This window comes from Tursiops truncatus, chromosome 8 (genome assembly GCF_011762595.2).
Source record: "Tursiops truncatus isolate mTurTru1 chromosome 8, mTurTru1.mat.Y, whole genome shotgun sequence".
NCBI classification, from domain to species: Eukaryota; Metazoa; Chordata; class Mammalia; order Artiodactyla; family Delphinidae; genus Tursiops; species Tursiops truncatus.
This window is the reverse complement of record NC_047041.1, coordinates 92091903-92117721: the sequence shown is the minus strand read 5'-3', so window position 1 is coordinate 92117721 and position 25819 is coordinate 92091903. Positions and strand designations below refer to the sequence as shown.

At 45.4% G+C, this 25819-nt stretch overlaps 1 long non-coding RNA gene across 1 annotated transcript; it reads right to left on the bottom strand.

Moving 5' to 3' along the window:
* Window positions 1-3197: 3197 nt before the first annotated feature.
* On the bottom strand, window positions 3198-25440 carry LOC141279383 (uncharacterized). Its single transcript, XR_012333522.1, has 3 exons — window positions 24048-25440; window positions 22946-23045; window positions 3198-3567 (listed from the first exon to the last, which is right to left on the bottom strand). It is a non-coding gene; the product is annotated as an uncharacterized lncRNA (long non-coding RNA).
* Between the last annotated feature and the right edge of the window lie 379 nt (window positions 25441-25819).

Below are 25819 nucleotides of genomic sequence, written 5' to 3'. Positions count from 1 at the left end.
ATTCAAATTGAACAACGAACTTCCGGCTCTTTCTTCTTCTTGGTGGTCCATAAGGCAATAAAGAACCTGGTACTTCCTTTTTCCAGATGCAGAAACTGAGCAGGAGGTTAAGGCTGCAAACTGGAACTGGAAACTAGATCCTTAGGGTGGAGTCTTTGGCACTAACATCCCCAAAGACAAGGTTTGCGCATCACCGATGCACCCCCAGGACAAGTGGCCAGGAGGCAGTCCACATGGTGAAAGGATGGATGGATGTTTTTTGTGCTGACACTTTGAAGAGCCTCTCGAACAAGCTCCTGGTGTCTGTAACACGTCTTCCTCCCCTTTCCCAAATCTCACTCTCCATTTATTAGACACACTCCCCCCGCCCCGCCAAGGGACTTGGACAAACCAGCTGGGACAAACCAGCTGGTCCTGGTCCATATCTTAAGTCATAACAACTTCAGTCTCATTCAGGCCTGAGAGAGGTTGCTTTCCAAAGTGTTCTGTCCACAGTCCCAGGTGTACGTCTTTCCCTCCATCCTCCATCCTTCACCCCGAGTTCATTGCAATTCCCGAACAACTGGTTCCTGGCTGCTGTGTGAGACCCACTGGGGGGCCCTCTGGCATAAGGTAGGGGTGGATTTGGATGCTTTCTAGTCAAGTTTTGTCAGAGAATCTCTAGCCTGCTGCGTGGTTGCAGGTCCTCTTATCTCGCCAAGCTGTCCTGGGGTTTTGGGAATCTCAACCCAAATTCCCTTTTGTTTAAAACTTGAGACAAATGTAATTTTAATGAAGTGGTGAAAATGCTTCTCTTGGTAAACTGTACTGTCGACTTGGCATTTGCTTTAGAAAATGGGGGCTCTGAAAGGATTCCCTGCTCTCTTCTCCTTGGAGGAGCCTGGCTTCAGGCTCTCAGAGGAGGTAAGGGGTGTGGCTTAAATCATCTGGGGTCCTTTGTCCACTTGCTTTCTGCCCACACGACAACAAAAGCTGTCACTAATGGCACAGAGATGGGATGCAGAAGGCGTGTGCCTGTCTCTCGCTATTGGGGAGAGTGTGTGTAAGAAAGAAGGCAAGTGATGGTGAGAAGCACACGCAAGGCATCCATTTCATGCCCCCAAAGTAGTATGGCCAAAGGTTCAGTTTCACCAGGGAACATTCTCTGTCTGGTGGAGGAAGGAGGCACTGAGACAAAAGGTTTCGTGGTGAGGGTGGGGTGGAGATGAGCTCGTGCAGGTTTGGCAAAAATAGAGAACTAAATCCATCTATCTATAGCCCGACTACCGGCAAACAACCACCCATCTCCGCTGAAAGTGGGCGGGGCCGAGGGGAGCAGGGGAGGGAGCGGCTTCGCGGGCAGCAGAGGGTTAACCGCTCCGGGCGCCCAAGGACGTCAGAGCGGGTTCTTGTCTGCAGCTGGGATTGAGAGCTTTTATCCCTTGTTATTTTTCCTCCCGTCTTTGCTTTTTATTGTGTTAGGATTTCGGGATTTGGCTTTTTATTTTTTTATGTTGAAAATATTTGGAAGGGGAGAAAAAAAAATCAATCCCGGTGAAAGGATAGGAAGACAGCAGGCTGGAGGATGGGGCCATTGGGAGTCCGTGGTTCAGATCAAGAGCAGGGCAGCTACCCTTACGTGGCCCCCTCCCATCCCTACATTCCCCTGAACCCCCAAAACCTCAACCTGGGCAAAGGGGCTTCCTGCTTTGGAGCCATTCATCCACAAGTCAGCTATGAGGCCCGCTGTTATTAACAGGGGCCGCTGCCCCATGTGCCCTCCTCCTGGACACAGCCGTCCTCCCGCCCAGCAGTCGTAGCCTGTGGTGGGCTGCGAGGTCAGGAGATGTCTCTGCAGGAGACTTTCTCCTCTGCTGACCCAGTGGGGAAGGGCATGGAGAAGGACACAATCTCTCTGAAAGTGAGGGGGGAGAATAGAGGAGATCAGGTTCCAGAAAGGAGGGAAGGAGTGGCATGCATTACTCAAGACAATTTAGAGCTGCTTAGATGTTTATAAGATACTTCTTTAGGAAGTAAATATGAAAACTCAGGGAGGCCATATTCAGCCGATGGCCATAGGGGTCAGAATTTTTCGTAGTCTGCAGGTTTCAGGACAGAGTTGTTGGTCTGAGGCAGAAGGTACTGAGCACAAAGGTCAGGTGAGAGAAAGGTAAGGTGGCCTGAGTGTGGCACCATGAAGCCAGAAATTGAGACAGAGATGTGGAGACAGAACCATTGAGCCCCAGGATCCTAGGGATGGAAAGGATGCCTGAGAATATCTGGGGGACCTGCTCCCCAGAGGAAGAATGATGTTGGCCCACATCCCTGATATGGAAGCCTCCAGTTGGCTTGCATACTTTGGGTCCTAGGGAGACGACCCGGGAATGGGTATAGCTACTTCCCAATGGAACTTTGTCACTTGGTAGCCCTGGGAAGCTGCAGGAATTGCAGGGAGAGAGGTGGGGACTCAAAGGGCAAGACCAAATAACATTTGTCTCTTACTCTTGCTTATAGTCACACTGACAGAGAAAGCAAGCTGTGGGAAATGGTCACCTAGTGTTAAAGATCAGAACTGGGTCTTCTGAACTAAGACTTAACATTATAAAAATGGACTTTCTCCCAAGGACAGAGTACATCTGAAGGGGATCATGACAATGGGGGTTGGCAGGAAAATCTCCCACCTGATCCAAATAACTTAAACTGAAACTTTGAGAGACTTTCATCTGCAGTGAAAACCGGGTATTGTGGAGAGTGAGCCTGGCATCAGTGAAAATAGAAGCAAAGAAGTTCTTGGTTAAGTAACAGTGTTCGTGTGGTCTCAGATTGGGGCTGGAGATCTTTACTTTGTCCTCTCCACCATCTTCAACATTCTGCCCCGAGTCCTGGAAGCCTGTCTTTATGGATGCATCCGTGGGCTCTCTGCTGGGTTCAGCCAATAAGAATCAACCAGTGGGAGACTGGAAGATGGGAGGAGAGTGAAGTCGGGATATTTATTTTCTGGCTCCCTCCCAGGTGGGTCTCCATGTGCTGGCTGCATCCCTCCTCTAAAAACCTCAGCTCTTGTCAGTGACGTGCTACAGCAACTCTGTTCAGATTCAGGTACCTACCTTTTCCCTTTGCCCCTCCAGGGCTTGGAATGGTAACAGATCCCCACCCTTGTTAGCTCTATTCCTTGCTGGTTTCCCTTAACCCTGCTGACACTACTTAACCAGCCCCTTTATTAAACTCCGAATTACCCCGTCTGAGATTGGTCTCAATCTCAGTGGTCTGAGAAGACCCACTTCCCACTGGGACCCTACCTAATACAATAATGTAATAAATGACATAAAGTTGAAACTGTAACATGAGGTTGGTATAAGCTCAATGTCATCAGCAACGCTTGGTTGGATGAGGCTTATGATGTGAATTCTATGTTGGTAAGGATCCTATTCACCCAAATAAGTCTCATGGCAGTGGGTCAAGAACTCAGTTCATTTAATTATTTAAATAAATATTTATTGAATATCTACTGCATGGCGTGTACTACAGTAGGGACTGGGGAGTCAGTGATGGGCAAAACAAGCATCCAGGTCTCAAGGTGTTTTCAGTCTGCTGGGGGAGAAAGACATTGATCACACAGTCAGAAATATAAATATATAGGTAGAAACTGTGATAAATCCTTGGCAAGATAACTACATGTTTCTCTGAGAGCATCTAATAGGAGGTTAATAAGGGGTGGAGCATCAGAGAACGTTCCTCTGAGGAAGGGACACTAAGCTTAGTCAGGCAAAGGGCAAGGGATGGGCAGAGGAGCGTAGTAGGCAGAGGGAATAGCACGTTCGAAGATTCTGAGGCTGGGGCTTCCATGGCCATCCAGAGGTTGAGCCTCCGCGCTTCCACTGCAGGGGGCGTGTGTTCGATCCCTGGTTGGGGAACTAAGATCCCGCATGTCACATGTGGTGTGGCCAAAAAATAAACTGTCAAAGATCCCGAGGCCGGAAGGGCCTTACAGGTGTTCAGTGAACCTGGGAGAGGCCTCTGCAGCAAGTTGAGAGTTGGCTTTACGTGCAGTGGGGAGGCATCATAGAGTATTGGGCAGGAGAACAGCATGACTTGATGTCACAAAAGCTGGTGATGGTACACCACGGGTGGGGATAAAAGGAGAAACAAGTGACGCTGCTATGGGAGGTCCCAACCACTGGCCTGGCTAACAGTGTTGTGATGCTCTCCTTGTCCAGGAAATCCTCACTTGGAGGCAGTGAACTGGGCTGATGGGCACAACCGTTGGGTGCCCTGTTCTTTCATAAGCGTTGCAGTGATGCGGGGAGCTAGTACCTGGGATCTAATTCTGACTAGCAAGGGAGAACTTGTTGGTAAGGTAGAAGTGTCTGGAGGAAAAGGGGAAGTTCTTGGGAGAAAGGGATGGATGATCATATGATGTGTGTGTGTGTGTGTGTGTGTGTGTGTGTGAGTGTGTGACACAGACTGAGAAACAGAGGTAGAGAGATGTGCTAGAAAAGCAAATCTCTTGGACTCCAGAAAGAAAACAGGAGTTACTAGCTTATGGCTAGAGATTCAGACAAAGAAACTAGATTAACAGGCACAGGAAATCCTACTGTATTTATTTGCTTGGACTGCCATAACAAAGTTCCACAGACTGGGTACCTTAAATGACAGAAATTTATCATCATCTCACAGTTCTGGAGGCTAGACATCCAAAATTAAGGTGTCAGCAGAGTTGGTTCCTTCTGAGGATGTGAGGGAAGGAAGGACCTGTTCTAGGCCTCTCTCCTTGGCCTGTAGATGGCGATCATCTGCCTGTCTTTCTTCACATTGTCTTCTCTCTACTTGTGTCTGTCTCTGTGTCCAGATTTCCCCTTTTTATAAGGACATTAGTCCTATTGGATTAGGGCCCACCCTCATGACCTCACTTTTCCTTGATTACGTCTATAAAGATTCTATCTCCAAATAAGGTCACATTCTGAAGTACTGGGGGTTAGGACTCCAACATATTCTTTTTAGTAGACCCAAGGGACCCATCACAACTACCAAATGAAATTCAAGCAGAACTTACTAATTCATCTATCAAACATGCACCAGATGCTTACTCTATACCAGGTACCTGCTAAGTGTGGACTTGGCCCCAAAAGTACACTTGGTCTTGTGGTAGAATACGGACATTCAAAATATGTAATGCAGGTTAACAAGAGCTATGATAAGTATGTTTACTTCTAGGACACACTTGATATATGACACAGCTTAATGTAACATTACAGGGAAGCACAGGGGATACAAAGCATAGTGGTGGCACAAAGAGCAGAGTGGGGACTTCCCTGGTGGCGCAGTGGTTAAGAACCCGTCTGCCAATGCAGGGGACACGGGTTCAAGCCCTTGTCCGGAAAGATCCCACATGCCGCGGAGCGACTAAGCCTGTGCGCCCCAACTACTGAGCCTGCACTCTAGAGCCCACGAGCCACAACTACTGAGCCCACGTGCCACAAGTGCTGAAGCCTGCATGCCTAGAGCCTGTGCTCTGCAACAAGAGAAGCCACCTCAATGAGAAGCCCGCGCACCGCAACGAAGAGTAGCCCCCGCTCGCCACAACTAGAGAAAGCCCGCGCGCAGCAACGAAGACCCAACGCAGCCAAAAATAAATAAATAAAATAAATTTTTAAAAAAAGGAGCAGAGTGGTCAGCGCTACTCAGGGGGGTCATGACCTGAGTCTCTAAGGATGACAAAGGAGTGGCCCAAGGGGAGAAGAAGTGGAAGGGAGTTCCATGTGGAGGGAAATCCATAGAGTGAGTAAGTGCAGGTGGGTGTGGGTGAGAGTATGGCTGCAGGTCAGTGAAGGGAGATGAGGTTAGAGTTGCCAGATCATGAAGGGCCTTGGGTCCAGGATAAGGAAAGTGAACTTACACATACACTTGACAAAGTTTTCAGGATGTGTGGGGAACATCATCTGGGAGATTTAAGGACAGAGTGGTATGATTAGATTTGGCTTTTGTGTGGAGGATGGATTGAGGGGGTTGTGAGGGGAGCCAGGGAGACTAGTGAGTGGGCAGAAGCAGAAATAAGAGAGTGAGAGGGAAAGAGAACAGAGGGCTGGACCAAGGCAGTAGGGATGGAGAGGGGAGAAACCATTATGCAGAGTCCTAGGGGTAGAATTGAAATCTGTTAGTGACAACTTAGTCGTGAGGGACAAGGGAGTGGGGAACTTAGGATGCTCCCTAGATATCTGGTTTGAGTGTGAGTGGACAGTGGTGGCATTCACAAGACAGGGACTTCAGGAGGAAGAGTGGACGTTGGGGGAAGGTTAGTTCTGTTTTGGACATGTTGAGATTGAGATGTTTGTGGGACGTCAGGAAGAGGTCTGGGTTTGAGATATACATCTGGGAGCTGCCAGTAGTTGAAGTCATGGACTTAGATGAAGTTACCTGGAATGAACCTTTTTTTTTTGGCGGCACCATGTGACATGTGGGATCTTAGTTCCCCAACAAGGGATCGAACCTACACCCACAGCAGTGGAAGCACAGAGTCTTAAACACTGGGCTACCAGGGCAGGGAAGTCCCTAGGATGAACCTTTAGAGTGAAAAAAATGTAGGACTCAGGGACAAAACCTTGAGGAAAAGGAGAATGGTAAAGGTCAACCAGATGGTGCTGGAGAAAAGTCTGATGAACATCACAGAGGAGAGAGTTAACACCATTAGATGCCCCTCAGAAATCAGAAAAGAAAAAGGATGAAAGGGAATCTTTGGATTGGCTACTTGGTGGTCACTGACTACATCAGTGGGTCAGTTTTAGTGGAGTGAGTGCAGCAAAGTTTAAGTTGCATGGACAGAGGAATGAACAAAAGGGGAGGAAGTGGAGATGAATAGTGTGGGTGATTCTCTTAGAAAGCCTGGCAGTGAAGGGAAGGAGAAAAATAGACTGTAGCTAGAGGGGGACAGAGGATTTGGAGTTGGGTTTTTTTCCCCATGAGAGAGATTTTATGGTGTTTCTATAAAGAATGAGCAGAAGAGCAGGAGGGAAGAGGTCAAATATACAGCGAGGAAAGAGAAGACTCCGGAGATGAAAAGGATGGATCCAGAGCAAAGGTGGTTGGGTTATCCTTGTAGGAAAGATGTAGTGGAGGTAGCAGTGGGTCTAGAAACCTTAGATGGATTGGCAGGAATTTAAGAAATTCCTCAATGATGTTGTCTTGTTTTTCCCCTAAAATGTAAGAGATGATTCATCTCTGGGGAGTGAGATGGGAGGTTATTGGATAGTAGAGATGACGCGGGGAAGAAAAACTTGAAAAGGGTGTATTAGTCAGAGTTCAGTTGCAGTTAACAATCCTTTGTAGCTATTTTAAGAAGAAGAGGACTTAATGCAGTGAATTGGGTGCTTACAAAAATCACTGGAAAGTCTAGAAGGCCAAACTCTAAACTGAGATTCCAGGAATGAATCCAGGGCATCTCATCACTAATCTTCCAGGGGGCCTACCATCTCTACCACAGTCAAGAAATGGGGGAGGGACTTCCCTGGCAGTCCAGTGGTTAAGACTCCATGCTCCCACTGCAGGGGGCACAGGTTTGAAGTAAGATCCCATACGCTGCGCAGTATGGCCAAAAAAAAAAGAATAAAAAGAAACTGGGGAGTTTGGAAGCCACTGCTGTTGAGCCTTGGAACACTTAGCTGTCATGCAGGGATCAGGAAGTTGGGACAGCAACTTTGGATACAGGGCCAAGTTCCCAAATTCAAGTCTCATCAAGTGTTACTTATTGGCAGAACCTAAGTCACAATCTAAAATCTAGCTGCAAAGGAGTCTGGGAAGTTTTTGGTTTTTCATTCTCTGCAGTATGGGAACATATACCCTTACCCCCACACTTAAATTCTAATAAACAACAGCAACAGCAACGTGCTCCCACCTAATATAACTATCCCTTCTTACAAAACACCATCCATCCATCCATGTTCCATTTCAGTTGAAATCAGATGTATGCCTAACATACAATTAAAGGATTTGATAAAGCTAATTAATAACAGTAGAATTTCATCCTTGAATAATATAATTGCCAAGATTCTCCATTTCAGTCTTGAGTATAGAAACCACCTAGCGTTAGCCTCTTCCATCTTTTAAGGCAGGGCACTGAAGTTTGCAGTGCTCTTTCACATATGTGATTTCATTTGATTATCACGTTTTGTGAACTGGACATTCATAGGGGTTACTGTTTTCATTTTACAGCTGACACGAAAGTCTCTATTGGCATAGGAGCATATAAATTTTAGTTATATTTATATTAACTGCAAAGGACTTTCGTATCCAAATGTATTTACAGTTCATCAAAGAGAATAAAGTTATGTATTATATTCACTAATAATACATGATGAACCGTACAGGTTATAGGTCAATTCAGTTTCATTGGACAGTGTGCTAATCTGTCTATATAAGACTGGAAGCAATTACCTTGACCTTGTTCATAATTATCTTTTTTCCTTTCAGCTTTATTGAGGTACAAGTAACAAATGCGAATGTATATATTTAAGGTGTACAGCTTGATGTTTTGATTTAAGTATGCATTGTGAGATGCTCACCACAATCAAGCTAATTAACATATCCATCACTGTATATAGTTGCCTCTGTCTTCCTCCCTCCCTCCCTCCTTTCCCTCCCTCCTTCCCTCCATCCCTTCTTTCCAAATCTCAAGTAAATAGTGTATTGTTAACAGTAGTCACCATGCTGTACATTAGATCTCTAGAACTTATTCGTCTTGCATAACTGAAAATTTGTACCCTTTGACCAACATCTCCCCATTTCCACCCCACACCTACCCCCACCAACCTCCGTTCTACTCTCTGCTTATAGGAGCTTGACTGCTTTAGATTCCACACATAAGTGAGATTATACAGTATTTGTCTTTCTGTGTCTGGCTTATTACACCGTAATGCCCTCCAGGTTCATCCATGTTGTCACAAATGGCAGAATTTCCTTCTTTTTATGGCTGAATAATAATATTCCATTGTGTGTACCACATTCTCTTCATTCATTCATCATCAGATATTTAGGTTGTATCTTAGCTATTGTGAATAACATGCATTCATCTTCCATCATCCATCCATCCATCCATCCAACCACAGTAGGCATCAGAAGCTGTGTTGATATGGTACAGTGAGTAGACCAGGTGTAGAACAGCAGCTGCGATTGAAATTACAGTCTGATCTTACATAATCTGTCATCATTCTCCAATTCCAAGGTACATCTGGTCAAGTCAAGTAAGTAGGTTAAATGAGGATGTGATGGGGATCACCTCTAGTTTGCTGGTAAATTGGCTCTCAGAAAGGACGAAAAAGCCCTGATTTGTAGCGTGTGCCAATTTCATGGTTTAAGTAGTCTCATCGTGGCCAATTTAAAGCTACCAAAGATGAGGTTTGGAGGTAATGTTAACAATCTTATATAATTCTTATGAATAAGTGAGAACAATTCTCACTGATGGGTCACCAACCTTGCATTCTTCAAGTCTTCTGTGGTGATACTGAACTCCGTGATTCCCTAGAAATGTGGCATTGGTTTTGATTTACTATTTTGTTAAGGAGGGGCTCACCAGGAGTTCTCACTTGGTCCTTCCTGTCATGATGGCCCTTAATCCATAGGTCAGGCAGAATCCACTGGAGATTCTGCCTGTCGCTGAGTGTACATATTCCAACTGTACATTCAGGACCTGGAGAAACAACCACAGGGTGGATATGAATCTATTGGGCCCACTGTGAAATGGTTTGGGCCCAAACTCCATTTATTTCCTGACCTCCATTAATTTCATTTCAACCCATTCAACCCATTAGCTCAGCGCCAGTAATAAGCCCTGAAAAGTCTGCTATTTCTCTTTTCCCAGTGCACACTCACTCTACTAAATGACCACAATTCCCTTGGAGAAAAATCTGGAGGAAGATGTACAATATAAATTTGTAATATCATATGGTACAGAGTACACAGTTTTTCTACTCACCTGACTTAGGTCTGGGAATTTAGTGAAAACCTATGACCCTCTGATGTCCTGCGACCTTGTCAGTCAGATCTTTAGAGCTCTAGTTTTTTAAAAAATTCTACAGATCTAGTAAGATGTTAATGCCGTGCTCTCTATATTTCAGCCCCTGGTATCCATGATCACTTAGCCACCACGAAAGTTCCCTGTGTGTCACTCTATTCTGACTGTCACTCTGGCCCTGCTGCCTTCTTTTTTTTTTAGATGTTGGGGGTAGGAGTTTATTCATTTATTTATTTTTGCTGTGTTGGGTCTTCGTTTCTGTGCGAGGGCTTTCTCTACTTGTGGCAAGTGGAGGCCACTCTTCATCACGGTGCGCAGGCCTCTCACTATCGCGGCCTCTCCTGTTGCGGAGCACAGGCTCCAGACGCGCAGGCTCAGTAGTTGTGGCTCACGGGCCTAGTTGCTCCACGGCATGTGGGATCCTCCCAGACCAGGGCTTGAACCCGTGTCCCCTGCACTAGCAGGCAGACTCTCAACCACTGTGGCACCAGGGAAGCCCCCTTGCTGCCTTCTTTGTCCACCTTGCTTATGGTCACTAAGTGTCACTACAGAGCTGGGGTCTCATTATCACCATTAAAACCCAAGAACGTATTTCAATGGCATGTCTTCCATTATCACCCAGAGCATAGAGAGGACTGCAGCTCTAGCACCTTTGGAGGAAGCTAGTGTTCTCCTCATCAATGAATTTCTTGATGTCTTGGTGAAGTGGGGAGTCCTCTGGTCCCTCTCAGGGGATGTCCAGATAGTACCTGACTTATAATGCTCCGAATTTAACAATTTTTTATTTTTATGGTGGTGCAAAAGCAATACATGTTCAGTAGAAACTATACCTCCAATTTTGACGTTGGGTCTTTTCCTGTGCTAACGGTATGCTTATGATACTCTCTTGTGATCCTAGGCATGGGTAGTAATCTGCAACCCCCAGTCAGCCACGTAATCATAAACAAGAGCGTAAACAGCTGATACACTTAACAACCATTCCAGTTTTTACTTTCAGTACACTATTCAATAAATTATGTGACATATTAAACACTTTATTATAAAATAGGCTTTGTGTTAGATAATTTTGCCCAACTGTAGGCTAACATAAGTGTTCTGAGCATTTTTTTTAAATTTTCTAATTTTATTTTATTTAGTTTTTATACAGCAGGTTCTTATTAGTCATCAATTTTATACACTTCAGTGTATACATGTCAATCCCAATCGCCCAATTCATCACACCACCATTCCCACCCCTGCCATGGCTTTCCCCCTTGGTGTCCATACATTTGTTCTCTACAACTGTGTCTCAACTTCTGCCCCGCAAACCAGTTCATCTGTTCCATTTTTCCAGGTTCCACATACATGTGTTAATATACGATATTTGCTTTTCTCTTTCTGACTTAATTCAGTCTGTGAAGTGGATCTAGACAGTCTCTAGATCCATCCACACCTCAACAAATGACCCAATTTCGTTCCTTTTTATGGCTGAGTAATATTCCATCGTATATATGTACCACAACTTCTTTATCCATTCATCTGTCGATGGGCATTTAGGTTGCTTCCATGACCTGGCTGTTGTAAATAGGGCTGCAATGAACATTGGGGTGCATGTGTCTTTTTGAATTATGGTTTTCTCTAGGTACATGCCCAGTAGTGGGCTTGCTGGGTTGTATGGTAGTTCTATTTTTAGTTTTTTAAGGAACCTCCACACTGTTCTCAATAGTGGCTGTATCAGTTTACATTCCCACCAACAGTGCAAGAGGGTTCCCTTTTCTCCACACCCTCTCTGGCATTTGTAGTTTGTATATTTTCCGATGATGCTCATTCTAACTGGTGTGAGATGATACCTCATTGTAGTATTGATTTGCATTTCTCTAATAATTAGTGATGTTGAGCATCTTTTCATGTGCCTCTTGGCCATCTGTATGTCTTCTTTGGAGTAATGTCTATTTAGGTCTTCTACCCATTTTTAGATTGGGTTGTTTGTTTCTGTAATATTGAGCTGCGTGAGCTGTTTATATATTTTGGAGATTAATTCTTTGTCCATTGATTCGTTTGCAAATATTTTCTCCCATTCTGAGGTTGTCTTTTCGTCTGTTTATGGTTTCTTTTCCTCTGCAAAATCTTTGAAGTTTCATTAGGTCCCATTTGTTTAATTTTGTTTTTATTTCCATTACTCTAGGATGTGGATAAAAAGACCTTGCTGTGATTTATGTCAAAGAGTGTTCTTCCTATGTTTTCCTCTAAGAGTTTTATAGTGTCCGGTCTTACATTTAGGTCTCTAATCAATTTTGAGTTTATTTTTGTGTATCGTGTTAGGGAGTGTTCTAATTTCATTCTTTTACATGTCCAGTTTTCCCAGCACCACTTATTGAAGAGACTGTCTTTTCTCCATTGTATATCCTTGCCACCTTTGTCATAGATTAGTTGACCATAGATGCGTGGGTTTATCTCTGGGCTTATCTTGTTCCACTGATCTATGTTTCTGTTTTTGTGCCAGTACCATATTGCTTTGATTACTGTAGCTTTGTAGTATAGTCTGAAGTCAGGGAGTCTGATTCCTCCAGCTCCTTTTTTTTTCCCTCAAGACTGCTTTGGATATTCGGAGTCTTTTGTGTCTCCATACAAATTTTAAGATTTTTTGTTCTAGTTCTGTAAAAAATGCCATTGGTAATTTGATAGGGATTGCATTGAATCTGTAGATTGCTTGGGGTAGTGTAGTCATTTTCACAATATTGATTCTTCCAATTCAAGAACATGATATATCTCTCCATCTGTTGGTATCATCTTTAATTTCTTTCATCAGTGTCATATAGTTTTCTGCATACCAGTCTTTTGTCTCCCTGGGTAGGTTTATTCCTAGGTATTTTATTCTTTTTGTTGCAATGGTAAATGGGAGTGTTTCCTTAATTTCTCTTTCAGATTTTTCATCATTAGTGTATAGGAATGCAAGAGATTTCTGTGCATTAATTAGCTTTACCAAGATAATTGATTAGCTCTAGTAGTTTTCTGGTGGCATTTTTAGGATTCTCTATGTATAGTATCATGTCATCTGCAAACAGTGACACTTTTACTTCTTCTTTTCCAATTTGTATTCCTTTTATTTCTTTTTCTTTTCTGATTGCCATGGCTAGGACTTCCAAAACTATGTTGAATAATAGTGGTAAGAGTGGACATCCTTGTCTTGTTCCTGATCTTAGAGGAAATGCTTTCAGTTTTTCACCATTGAGAATGATGTTTGCTGTGAGTTTGTCCTATATGGCCTTTATTATGTTGAGGTAGGTTCCCTCTATGCCCACTTTCTGGAGAGTTTTTATCATAAATGGGTGTTGAATTTTGTCAAAAGCTTTTTCTGCATCTATTGAGATGATCATATGGTTTTTATTCTTCAGTTTGTTAATATGGTGTATCACATTGATTGATTTGTGTATATTGAAGAATCCTTGCATCCCTGGGATGAATCCCACTTGATCATGGTGTATGATGCTTTTAATGTATTGTTGGATTCTGTTTGCTAGTATTTTGTTGAGGATTTTTGCATCTATATTCATCAGTGATATTGGTCTGTAATATTCTTTTTTGTAGTATCTTTGTCTGGTTTCGGTATCAGGGTGATTGTGGCCTCATAGAATGAGTTTGGGAGTGTTCCTTCCTCTGCAACTTTTTGGAAGAGTTTGAGAAGGATGGGTGTTAGCTCTTCTCTAAATGTTTGATAGAATTCACCTGTGAAGCCATCTGGTCCTGGACTTTTGTTTGTTGGAAGATTTTTAATCACAGTTTCAATTTCATTACTTGTGATTGGTCTGTTCATATTTTCTATTTTCTTCCTGGTTCAGTCTTGGAAGGTTATACCTTTCTAAGAATTTGTCCATTTCTTCCAGGTTGTCCATTTTTATTGGCATAGAGTTGCTTTAGTAAACTCTTAGGATGCTTTGTATTTCTGTGGTGTCTGTTGTAACTTCTCCTTTTTCATTTCTAATTTTATTGATTTGAGTCCTCTCCCTCTTTTTCTTGATGAGTCTGGCTAATGGTTTATCAATTTTGCTTACCTTCTCAAAGAACCAGCTTTTAGTTTTATTGATCTTTGCTATTGTTTTCTTTGTTTCTATTTCATTTATTTCTGCTCTGATCTTTATGATTTCTTTCCTTGTGCTAACTTTGGGGTTTGTTTGTTCTTCTTTCTCTAGTTCCTTTAGGTGTAAGGTTAGATTCTTTATTTGAGATTTTTCTTGTTTCTTGAGGTAGGCTTGTATAGCTATAAACTTCCCTCTTAAAACTGCTTTTGCCGCATCCCATAGGTTTTGGATCATCATGTTTTCATTGTCATTTGTCTCTAGGTATTTTTTGATTTCCTCTTTGATTTCTTCAGTGATCTCTTGGTTACTTAGTAACTTATTGTTTAGCCTCCATGTGTTTGTGTTTTTTACCTTTTTTTCCCTGTAATTCATTTCTAATCTCATGGCATTGTGGTCAGAAAAGATGCTTGATATGATTTCAATTTTCTTAAATTTACTGAGGCTTGATTTGTGACCCAAGATGTGATCTATCCTGGAGAATGTTCTGTGCACACTTGGGAAGAAAGTGTAATCTTATGTTTTTGGATGGAATGTCCTATAAATATCAATTAAATGTATCTGGTCTATTGTGTCATTTAAAGCTTTTGTTTCCTTATTTATTTTCATTTTGGATGATCTGTCCATTGGTGTAAGTGAGGCGTTAAAGTCCCCCACTATTATTGTGTTACTGTCGATTTCCTCTTTTATAGCTGTTAGCAGTTGCCTTATGTATTGAGGTGCTCCTATGTTGGGTGCATATACATATATATTTATAATTGTTATATCTTCTTCTTGGATCAATCCCTTGATCATTATGTAGTGTCCTTCCTTGTCTCTTGCAACATTCTTTATTTTAAAGTCTATTTTATCTGAGTATTGCTACTCCAGCTTTCTTTTGATTTCCATTTGCATGGAATATCTTTTTCCATCCCCTCACTTTCAGTCTGTATGTGTCCCTAGGTCTGAAGTGGGTCTCTTGTAGACAGCATATATATGGGTCTTGTTTTTGTATCCATTCAGGAAGCCTGTGTCTTTTGTTTGGAGCATCTAATCCATTCACGTTTAAGGTAATTATCGATATGTATGTTCCTGTGACCATTTTCTTAATTGTTTTAGGTTTGCTTTTGTAGGTCCTTTTCTTCTCTTGTATTTCCCACTTAGAGAAATTCCTTTAGCATTTGTTGTAGAGCTGGCTTGGTGGTGCTGAATTCTCTGAACTTTTGCTTGTCTGTAAAGCTTTTGATTTCTCCATCAAATCTGAATGAGATCCTTACTGGGTAGAGTAATCTTGGTTGTAGTTTCTTCCCTTTCATCACTTTAAGTATATCATGCCACTCCCTTCTGGCTTGTAGAGTTTCTGCTGAGAAATCAGCTGTTAACCTTATGGGAGTTTCCTTGTATGTTATTTGTCATTTTTCCCTTGATGCTTTCAGTAATTTTTCTTTCTCTCTAATTTTTGCCAATTTCATTACTATGTGTCTTGGCATGTTTCTCCTTGGGTTTATCCTCTATGGGACTTGCTGCGCTTCCTGGACTTGGGTGGCTATTTCCTTTCCCATGCTAGGGAAGTTTTCGACTATAATTTCTTCAAATATTTTCTCTGGTCCTTTCTCTCTCTCTCTTCTCCTCTGTGAAGGAGAATGTTGTTGTGAATGTGAATGTGAATGTTGTTGCACTTAATGTTGTCCCAGAGGTCTCTTAGGTTGTCTTCATTTCTTTTCATTCTTTTTTCTTTATTCTGTTCTGCAGCAGTGAATTCTACCATTCTGTCTTCCAGGTCACTTATCCATTCTTCTGCCTCAGTTATTCTGCTATTGATTCCTTCTAGTGTATTTTTCATTTCAGTTATTGTATTGTTCATCTCTGTTTGTTTTGTTTGTTCTTTAATTCTTCTAGGTCTTTGTTAAACGTCTCTTGCATCTTCTCGATCTTTGCCTCCATTCTTTTTCCGAGGTCCTAGATCATCTTCACTGTCATTATTCCGAATTCTTTTTCTGGAAGGTTGCCTATCTCTACTTCATTTAGTTGCTTTTCTTGGGTTTTATCTTGTTCCTTCATCTGGTACATAGCCCTCTGCCTTTTCTTCTTGTCTCTCTTTCTGTGAATGTGGTTTTTGTTCCACAGGCTGCAGGATTGTAGTTCTTCTTTCTTCTGCTGTCTGCCCTCTGGTGGATGAGGCTATCTAAGAGGCTTGTGCAAATTTCCTGATGGGAGGGACTGGTGGTTCATAGAGCTGACTGTTGCTCTGGTGGGCAGAGCTCAGTAAAACTTTAATCCTCTTGACTGCTGATGGGTGGGGCTGGGTTCCCTCCCTGTTGGTTGTTTGGCCTGAGGCAACCCAACACTGGAGCCTGCCTAGGCTCTTTGGTGGGGCTAATGACAGACTCTGGGAGGGCTCCCGTCAAGGAGTACTTCCCAGAACTTCTGCTGCCAGTGTCCTTGTCCCCATGGTGAGCCACAGCCACCCCCCGCCTCTGCAGGAGCCCCTCCAACACTAGCAGGTAGGTCTGGTTCAGTCTCCTCTGGGGTCACTTCTCCTCCTTCCGCTGGGTCCCAATGTGCACACTACTTTGTGTGTGCCCTCCAAGAGTGGAGTCTCTGTTTCCCCCAGTCCTGTCGAAGTCCTGCAATCAAATCCCACTAGCCTTCAAAATCTGATTCACTAGGAATTCCTCCTCCCATTGCCGGACCCCCAGGTTTGGAAACGTGACGTGGGGCTCTGAATCTTCACTCCAGTGGGTGGACTTCTGTGGTATAAGTGTTCTCCAGTCTGTGAGTCACCCACCCAGCTGTTATGGGATTTTATTTTACTGTAATTGCACCCCTCCTACTGTCTCATTGTGGCTTCTCCTTTGTCTTTGGGGTATCTTTTTTGGTGAGTTCCAGTGTCTTCCTGTCAGTGATTGCCCAGCAGCTAGCTGTGATTCTGGTGTTCTCACAAGAGGGAGTGAGAGCACATCCTTCTACTCTGCCATCTTGGTTCCAGTCCCTGAGCATGTTTAAGATAGGCTAGGGTAATCTATGATGTTTGGTAGGTCAGATGTGTTAGAAGCATTTTCAACATATGATATTGTCAACTTACCATGGGTAAGTCAAGGAAGACCTGTAGTTAAAGCTTAGATAGACCAGTCACATGTGATAAATCCACTTCAACATACGTAGTTCCCTAAGTCTTTGGATTTCTCTTACATTATACCCAGAGACTTTTTGGCATGTCCGTTTCATTTGACTATCAGTGAGTCCAAACTTCAGTTTATCAACTGAAGTAACAATACAACTTTGATCAGATTCTTGAGCTGGTGCACCAGCTTCAGAATCTCTGGTAAGCAGGACATCCATACTGAAAAATTCAGCCAGATTTAAAACTACTCTCTCCTCTCTACTCTAGCATGGTTCAAACCTATTCCTATGAATATTCCCCAGGTTTTCACTGATATATAAATTTGCACATTTTGGCATCTAAGCGTCTACTAGGCACACCTTTATAATTGGCTCCCTGGGTACACGCAGATTGTCTTTAGCCATGGATCTGGGACACATGTGAAGCTATGGGGTGGGAGATGGTCATAGGATCATCAAGCAAGGCAAGACCAGCCTCCTTAGGGTCAGAGGAGTTGTTTCTACTGGTGAGAGAAGCCCGGTGGAGTTATGTTGTCCAGAGTCTTCAGATTTAACTGGATTCTCCTAAATATCACCATTCTAATACTTTGGGACTCTGGTCTTTCCTAATCATTGCCCTAAAATTTCACGTAAGAAATATGGTAGGCTGTGAATCCAGTCTATTTTGTAAATCAGCAACCAATAGGATAAGAATCTACACTTGACTACACTAGGCTACTCACTAGCTATGAGAGATAGGATATGATTTTAGGGTATTCATAAGACCGTTCTCTCAGGACAGTTATAGGAAGTCCTTGGTTCTCTGACTAATGAGCCATGAATTTAAAGCCCTGGGCTTGATATTCTATTTAAATTCTCTTGGATGGTGAGAAGCAACCAGCCTACCTTTTATTCCGCCTGACCGCCAAACTGTGCTACGGCCTTTGCCATTTGTTCTGTCAAAGCCATATCTTTAAAAATTCACTTTATGATCATAGAGGACAAAATAGAACAGAAACTGCTCTATGAAGAGAGACTGAGGACAGAACTCCAGCATGACATTTGGTAGTAAAGGAAATAAGAGAGTTAGGAGATGGTATGACTCATGAAGGACTTTTTTTTTTTTTTGGCCACACCGCACGGCATGTGGGATCTTTGTTCCCCGACCAGGGATCGAACACTTTCCCCCTGCAGTGCAAGTGCAGAGTCCTAACCACTGGACTGCCAGGGAAGTCCCATGAAGGACTTTTAGAATAGAGATATTTGTAGACTAAGAAAACAGTCTAATGGAAAGGAAGTGATGGAAGATGCAAAGAACATGGCAAGTAACGGAAGGAGCAAGTTCTTAGAGGTGGACTAAGTTTGAAAAGAAGAGCTCAAGTGAAGGACTGATACTGGTGCACGGTCTGGGGATGGAAGGAAAATATGAAAGTAAAGAGCAAGTTCAGATGGAGTGGGTGGATGATGGCAATGAAAGTCCCGGTCGTTATATAGGAGAGGGAGGTCTAGAGCCTGAGACTCAGGGGCTGAGCAGTTGTGAAAGATGACACGGTCCAGATGCAGCCTTGCCTCCGGCTGGCTCAAGTGCAGTGTGGATGAGGCATCAATTCGAGCTGAGGCAGTGCAAGCTGAGAAGTCTTCCGCCTGGTTGTGGAAATCAGTGGAGGTGAGAACATGGAAAAGTGTGGGGCTGGAACCCATGAATGAGCCAGGTGTGCCCATTCTCGGGGAAGGTTGGGGTTGGAAGGGATCCTGCAGGCTGGCAGATAACATGGAGGAAGCGGGGTGGTGGTGACGACGCAGGCGGGTGACCTGGTTTTGTAAGGAGGACGTGCAGGCAGAGGGGCCTGGAAGTAGCTATAGGAAACCAAGAAGTCCCCCAGTCCTTCTTACCTCCTGCCCTGGGGCAAAAGGTGACCTCGGTTCCTGCGCTTTGTGAGCGAATGATCTCAGCAAGGGATTAAATGAAGATCACTTAGGACAGTGCCAAGCACATTGTCAGCACTCAGGAAATGTTGGCTCTGATTATTATTAAAGTCAGGGACCAGTAGAAGAAATAGAAGATGGGCTGATGGGGGTGATAGAGAGAGATGGGGGTGATAGAGAGAGGGGTTAGATCTGACATTAATAAGGGGACAGGAGGGAATAGCGCTGACAGTTCTTTCTCCATCTCCATCGTGAAGAACCCCCTCCGCTTCTTCCTCCTCCTTATTCTTTCTCTCTCTCCCCCCATCCATAACAGCTTTATCAAAATATAACCCATATGTTACACAGTTCACCCATTTAAATTGCACACTTGATTTTTACTATATTCACATAGTTGTGCAACCAGCATGACAATCAATTATAGAACTTTTTTTTTTTTTTTTTGCGGTACGCGGGCCTCTCACTGCCGTGGCCTCTCCCGTTGCGGAGCACAGGCTCCAGACGCGCAGGCTCAGTGGCCATGGCTCACGGGCCCAGCCGCTCTGCGGCATGTGGGATCTTCCCAGACCAGGGCACGAACCCGTGTCCCCTGCATCGGCAGGCGGACTCTCAACCACTGCGCCACCAGGGAAGCCCTATAGAACATTTTAATCACCTCAAAACCCATATCCTTTCGCTATCAACCCAATCCCCCATCATTTCTGGCCCTGGGAAAACCACTCATCTACTTTCTGTCTCTGTGATTTGCCTGTTCTGGACATTTCATATACATGGATCAGAATATGCACAATAAGCAAATTCTCTTCTTAAATTCCTTTTAATTATAAGTTCAAAGGAATGAAGCACTAACAGTGGACCCTCAGGTACTAGCGATAGGTGTGTGTGTGGGGAGGGGGACAGGATTTGGAGACTCAGATCCTCCTTCCTCTGTGCATAAGTCTAGCCCGTTTGTTTTTCCTCTTATAACATGCTTGGAAAGGAAAATGTCAAAAGCCAACCAGCTACAGGATCCAGGAGGAGGCTGGCGAATCACTTCAGTGGCTGGTGCCCTGCTGAGAATTGCGCAAAGGAAGGGCTGGGGGGATCTACTCCCTTGGGGAGACCGGCTGATTCTGCGGAGGCACCAGAGGGAACAGACCAGTCGGTGCTGAGGTGGCGGTGGCAGGTGGCGGGGGAGAGAGGGGATGCCATGGTGGAGCCCATAGCATTGCCCAGAGGGCTGCACAGGGAGGTCGTCCAGAAGCCCCTACTTTCCTTTAGTCCATGCAGCCCCTCCACGGGGACATAGTAATTCGCGCAGGGAGGGGCAGGACCCACCAGTGTGTGTCAAGTGCGGGCATAAATCCATGGTGCCTTAGTTGACGTTAGGTGTTTCATGGCCCGCCAGCCCCTAAATAACGTTAAATCACCCACTAAGAAGGTTTCTCCCCTTTTAATTCTCTTTCAACCTTTTAAGTTGAAGAGAAGGCATCAGCTTGGTGCCCATGTTTCCAACACCCTCACTGACGCTTGTGAATGTCCCTTTTAAGAGAGCGGGTCCTAGATCAGGGTCCCCGGCAGCAACAGTGTCTCCCTAGAATTTAATAACATTGTTTTGTTTACAATGAATTGACTTTCCCGTGGTCTTCCATGTCTGGTAGGGATATAAAGTTTCCATCTTACATAATCTTTTTAGAGCTTAATAAGAGAGTCAGTTTAAAGAAAGTTATTAGTGAAATAATGGCAAGTGATATGCAGATATGGTAAACATGGTGATGGTGGTACATGAAATGACCAAAGCGTAAGAACTGAACTAGAAGAATTTTATGATCTGTTTCTCTGCCTAGAGGGTCTGTGACTCGGTGATTCAGAAAATGAGAGATGCCGTTGCGGTCAGCCTGGCTTCCCCCGTTGTAGCTCTCACTCCACTGCACTGTAATGGGGAGTTTACTTGTCCGCCTCTCTCACCAGACTGGGAACCCGATATGTGTCGTTTCCCTTATGTCAGCAGTGCCCAGCACAGTGCCTGATACACAGAAGTCCTCAGTATTTATTTACTGAATGAATGTAAATGAATGAATAAATGAGTGAATGAACAGTTGCCCTTAGTACTCTGAAGAGAGTAGTTACTGAGAATCTGCTCATCCGTCCATCCACACGTGCCTTCCATACTTACTAAGCAAGACACTAAGATACCCTGCCATTAACTTCCTTGTAATGGCTTCATTTTTAGTTAATAATCAATCTACGTATTGTGCCCAGGGTAGTCAAGATACTGTCAGTGGTGGGGAGAATGTAATCTCTTCTTCACTTAAAAGCAGCGATATTAGAGCCAGACGGAGCTGAGATTAAATCCTGTCTCTGACACTTAATATTTCGGGCACTTTGGGCCATTTACCTCTTGGAGTAAGAGTTCTCCTTCTGTAAAGTGGTTTTAATAATATTGAAGTGGCCCTGAGTCAGCCCCAGGGAATGTTGTTGAATGAATGAGATAGAGCGAGTGAATGAGTGAATGGATACGGACCACAGCCACCAGCGCAGCCTGGGCGCCAGGACACAGCCTAGCTCCTCTCCTACAGCCCAGGCCCCGCCTGCCGGTGAAACTTCAGAATGGGTGGGAGAAAGCCTCAGCTCCAAGCTGTGCTTCACTGAGCAAAAATACAGCACACTGGGTGAAAAGCAGAGAGCTAGCAGAGTCTCTCCCGCAGTGGACCCTGAGGCCTATGCTGGGCCAGCAGCAGGGGCCCTTGGCAGGTGACCCAAGGACAGACAAACCACTCCCTAGACTGCTGAATGTCCGAAGGCCCCAGCCCCTCCCCTCCCCCCAGGGATGTGGGCAATGTGTTGTTGGCATGGTGACCAGTCAGCCTGTCTCCCCCTCCTCTGCATCCTGCTGTGACAAAGAGGCCCTGAGGGGTAGAATGGGGCCCTGCGGGCTCCACTGGCTCAAGAACGGTAGGGAAAGCCAGGTCCAGGAGCTAGGGGGGCCTGCCTGCTGCCCTCCGGAGGCAGGAACAATGGAGCCGTTGCCCTGGCAACCAGGGGAGGCCTCTCCCTGGGCCTCCAGGCTGAGTCTGGGAGGAGATGTCCTAAGAAAGGGAGGCTGGGAAGAGGGTGGGTGTGCCTGTTCTCAGAGCTGCCTGTCCCCCAAGGAAGGGCGGCAGGGGCTTCTTTCCAGAGAAGATGATCAGAGTCTCTGTGGACCCATTCTGCAGAGCCTCAGAGGGAGACAGGTGCGAGCAGTTTCCACCACACCAAGGCTGAGCGGGCCACGGACGCGTCACTGCAGTATCTCCTGAGCACCTTTCCCTAATGCCCACCTCTCCTCCTCTGAGGCCTCCTGAGGGCTGGTTTAGGGCAGGGACTGTGCAGTCAGGACAAGACGCTGACGGCCTGAGAGGCCCTCTAACCTTGGGGCTGTACTGCAAACTCTGGGATGTGTGTGATGCTGTGGGTGCAGGTGGGGCTTGGGGAGCTGGGCCACGTTCTCCGAGCCTGAGGGCAGACCCTTGCTGTGAAAGGCCCCAGGGCTTCGTAAAGGCATCAGCTTCTGGAGGGAGACATCCCAGCTCCAGATCTGGGCTCCAGCAGCACTTCACTGGCTGCGTGACCCAGAGGAGGTGATTTCGTCTGAGTCTCAGTTTCCCTAGCTGTAAAGCGGCACTGGTTAGCATGTGCATATAGAATAGAGGAGATGGCTCCTGGGACGGACGTATGGGGTCACAGGGTGGCTCAGCGGGGATTAGCTTCCTTCCCTCCCCGGCCATGTGCTTCTCCCTCCAGGCACCTGTGGCTCGGAACCCTGGGGGTATCACCAGCTCTCCACAGACTGCTGAGTACCCCATCGACAAATGCACCACCATTCTCCCTGAAAGGCTCCCCTGTTCTTGTTACCCTCCTGAGGGTCCCAGGCAGGATGTACCTCTATCATGGTAACCAGGCTTGTCTTTGAGATGGGCTGGTGTCGGGTGTCCTTTGCTTGTCGGAATGTTCTCATTTTCCCCTTTGAGCTTGGGTTGCTTCTGCCATAAAGAAAAGAAAAATTTAAGAGAGGAGGAACCTTATAAAAGGTCTGAGAGCTCAGAGGCATTGGAAGTGGCTGTGTCCATTGCACCCACCTGGGTAGAAGCAGGTCACTGGGGGAGAATCTATCTCAGCCGGTGGCCACCTGCACCCCATGCTCTGTCCTCGCCTGCAGTCAGCACCTAACGCTACCCGGAGCCTGCGTGGGCGTCGGGGGATGAATGTGGGAGTCACGATCCCAGCCAGACGCCTGTCCTTTCAGGACAAATGTCTCCCTCTTGTGGCCACTAGGCCTCATGGCAGGCGTTTCCCGCCCCCGTGCCCTTGGCTGCTCAGAGCACCCTGACAGGTGCCTGAAGGGAGGGGCACCGAGGACACTGAAGCTGGCCTGGCCTGGCCCTTGAGCTCCCAAAGTAAAGCTCATTCCCAGCCTGGACCCCCTGAACCCCTGAGTCTAATTGGAGCAGCAAGGCCCTTTCCTGCTTCTTCCCAAGCAAGAACCTTGTGGAGGCTGAAACAGCCGTTCTGAGAAGGCTCACCACGCTCAGACTGCACTGCCGACCTGACAGGCGCTGAGGGGACAAGCTGGCCGCAGGGACCTCGCCCACAAAGATGATCTCAGAGTGAAGAAGGGCGTACCAGTAGTTCACATACTACTTCTGGAGAATCTGTTATGTCCTGGGCCTGGCCTGGGCTCACTGTGAGGTGGGTGGGTAGAAACTAAGAAACGAAGGAGACCATACTTGTTGCTCTCTGGTGCCTTCACACTAGTTAGTGTGTTCATTCCAAACAGAAGTTCTCACCTGGGATCCTTGGGTTGGCTTCAGGGGGTCCGTGGGCCCCCTGAAATTATATGCATGAAATGGGCGTTTTTCTGGAGAGACGGTCTGGAGCTTTCGTCAGATTCTCAAAGGATTTAAAAGCATCAGAACCACAGCTAAAGTAAATGAGATGAAAGCTTCTCATCCCATGGTGTATGTGGGCCCCTTCAATATAGTCACCTTGGGAGGAGGCTGACTGCTCAGATGACCGTTTTCTTTTCCACCTGGGGCTCCTGTGGGCTGTCCTCAGGGATAGCTTTGAAACAATGGAAAAATCTCAGGCTCATTTCTTCTTGATCACTTCTTTTTTTCCCCCCAGAATGACCCAGATTGATCACCCACCTTTGTCACCAGCTTTGGATCTAAATGACTGTCAGCTGTTTCCAAAAATTCCATCCACCTTAACAAGGCAAAGATTTGTCACCCTCAGGAGTATTCAAGCGAACATGACAGCATTACTGCGGGAGTTCCTGAAACTTCCTTCAGAACTCAGGGTGGGGAAAGAGTATAGAAAAGTATAGTCTTTTGAGGTGACTGATTTGAATGCTCTGTCAGTAAAAAGACAGCCATGTGACGCTGTAACGATGAATTGTAAGCATAACAGATTAACCAGCAATAACCAGAAAATGAGATAAAGGGTGAAAATAATGTGTAGAGGAAGACAGAGAAGGGAGGGGTCGTGGTGGCCAGGAATGTCCCGTCATTCACTCAGCGTTCAAGGGATGTTTATGGACATCCACTCTGGAACCTAGGTGAATAAGACGGAGCACCCAGTGTAATAGAGGAGACAGACACACAAAGAACCCGCCAGAGAACCATGTGGGGTGTGTTATAACAGAAGGATAACTGCGGAAGTGACACCCCAAAAGCTCACCCCAAGTGGCACTAAGTTCACCCCCAAAGTGACACATCCTTCCAAGGCTGTGTATCGAACAGAGCACAAAGCAAATATTCTGTTTATCTGGCCCCCTGAAGGCAAAACTTGGAAGAAGACTGTGGTAGGTTGTGTTATGGCCTCAATTCTTCACTCCTTGTATCCGTGTGACTTTGAGGGCAAGTTATAATTCCCTGCCCATGGACAGTGGATATTAGCAGACATGACACAAGCAGGGTATTTAAATGTGCTTGCATGACTGGGTTTGTTCTCTGGTGCTTCTGCCATTGCCATGAGAATATTCTGGGCTAGCTCGCTGGTCCCAGGAAGAGGATGAGAGACGTGTGGAGCAGAGTTGCCCCAATGAAGGTGCCCAGCCAAGCCCAGCCTAGAGAACTACCCGCAAACCAACCTCTACATACAGAAGTGACCCCAGTGAAGTCAGCAGACCCCTGAGCCCCATTTGAGCCCAGCCTTGATCAGCCTACTCTTAGTCAACCCAAAGACAGATAAGGTATGATAATAAGTAACTGTTGTTTCAGGCCACTGGGTTAGGGGTGGTTTGTTATGCAGTGATAGCTGACTGATACAAAGGCCCCTTTATCAGAGATTTCTGTAGATTTCCCCTTGCCTAGTTTCCCCTTTCCCCCAGTCCCTGGCAGCCTCTATCTTCCTTTCTGCCTCTATGAATCAGACTATTCTAGGTATCTCACATAGGCGGACTCATATGATATTTTTCCTTTTGTGTCTGGCTTATTTCGCTTAGCATAACAACTTCAAGATTCATCCATGTTGTAGCAGGTATCAGAGTTCCATTCCTTTTTTTTTTTTTGGGATAATTATATATATATATATATATATATATATATATATACACATATATATATATTTTTTTTGTGGTACGTGGACCTCTCACTGTTGTGGCCTCTCCCGTTGCGGAGCACAGGCTCCGGATGCGCAGGCTCGGCGTCCATGGCTCATGGACGCAGCCGCTCTATGGCATGTGGGATCTTCCCAGACCAGGGCACGAACCCTTGTCCCCTGCATCAGCAGGCGGACTCTCAACCACCATGCCACC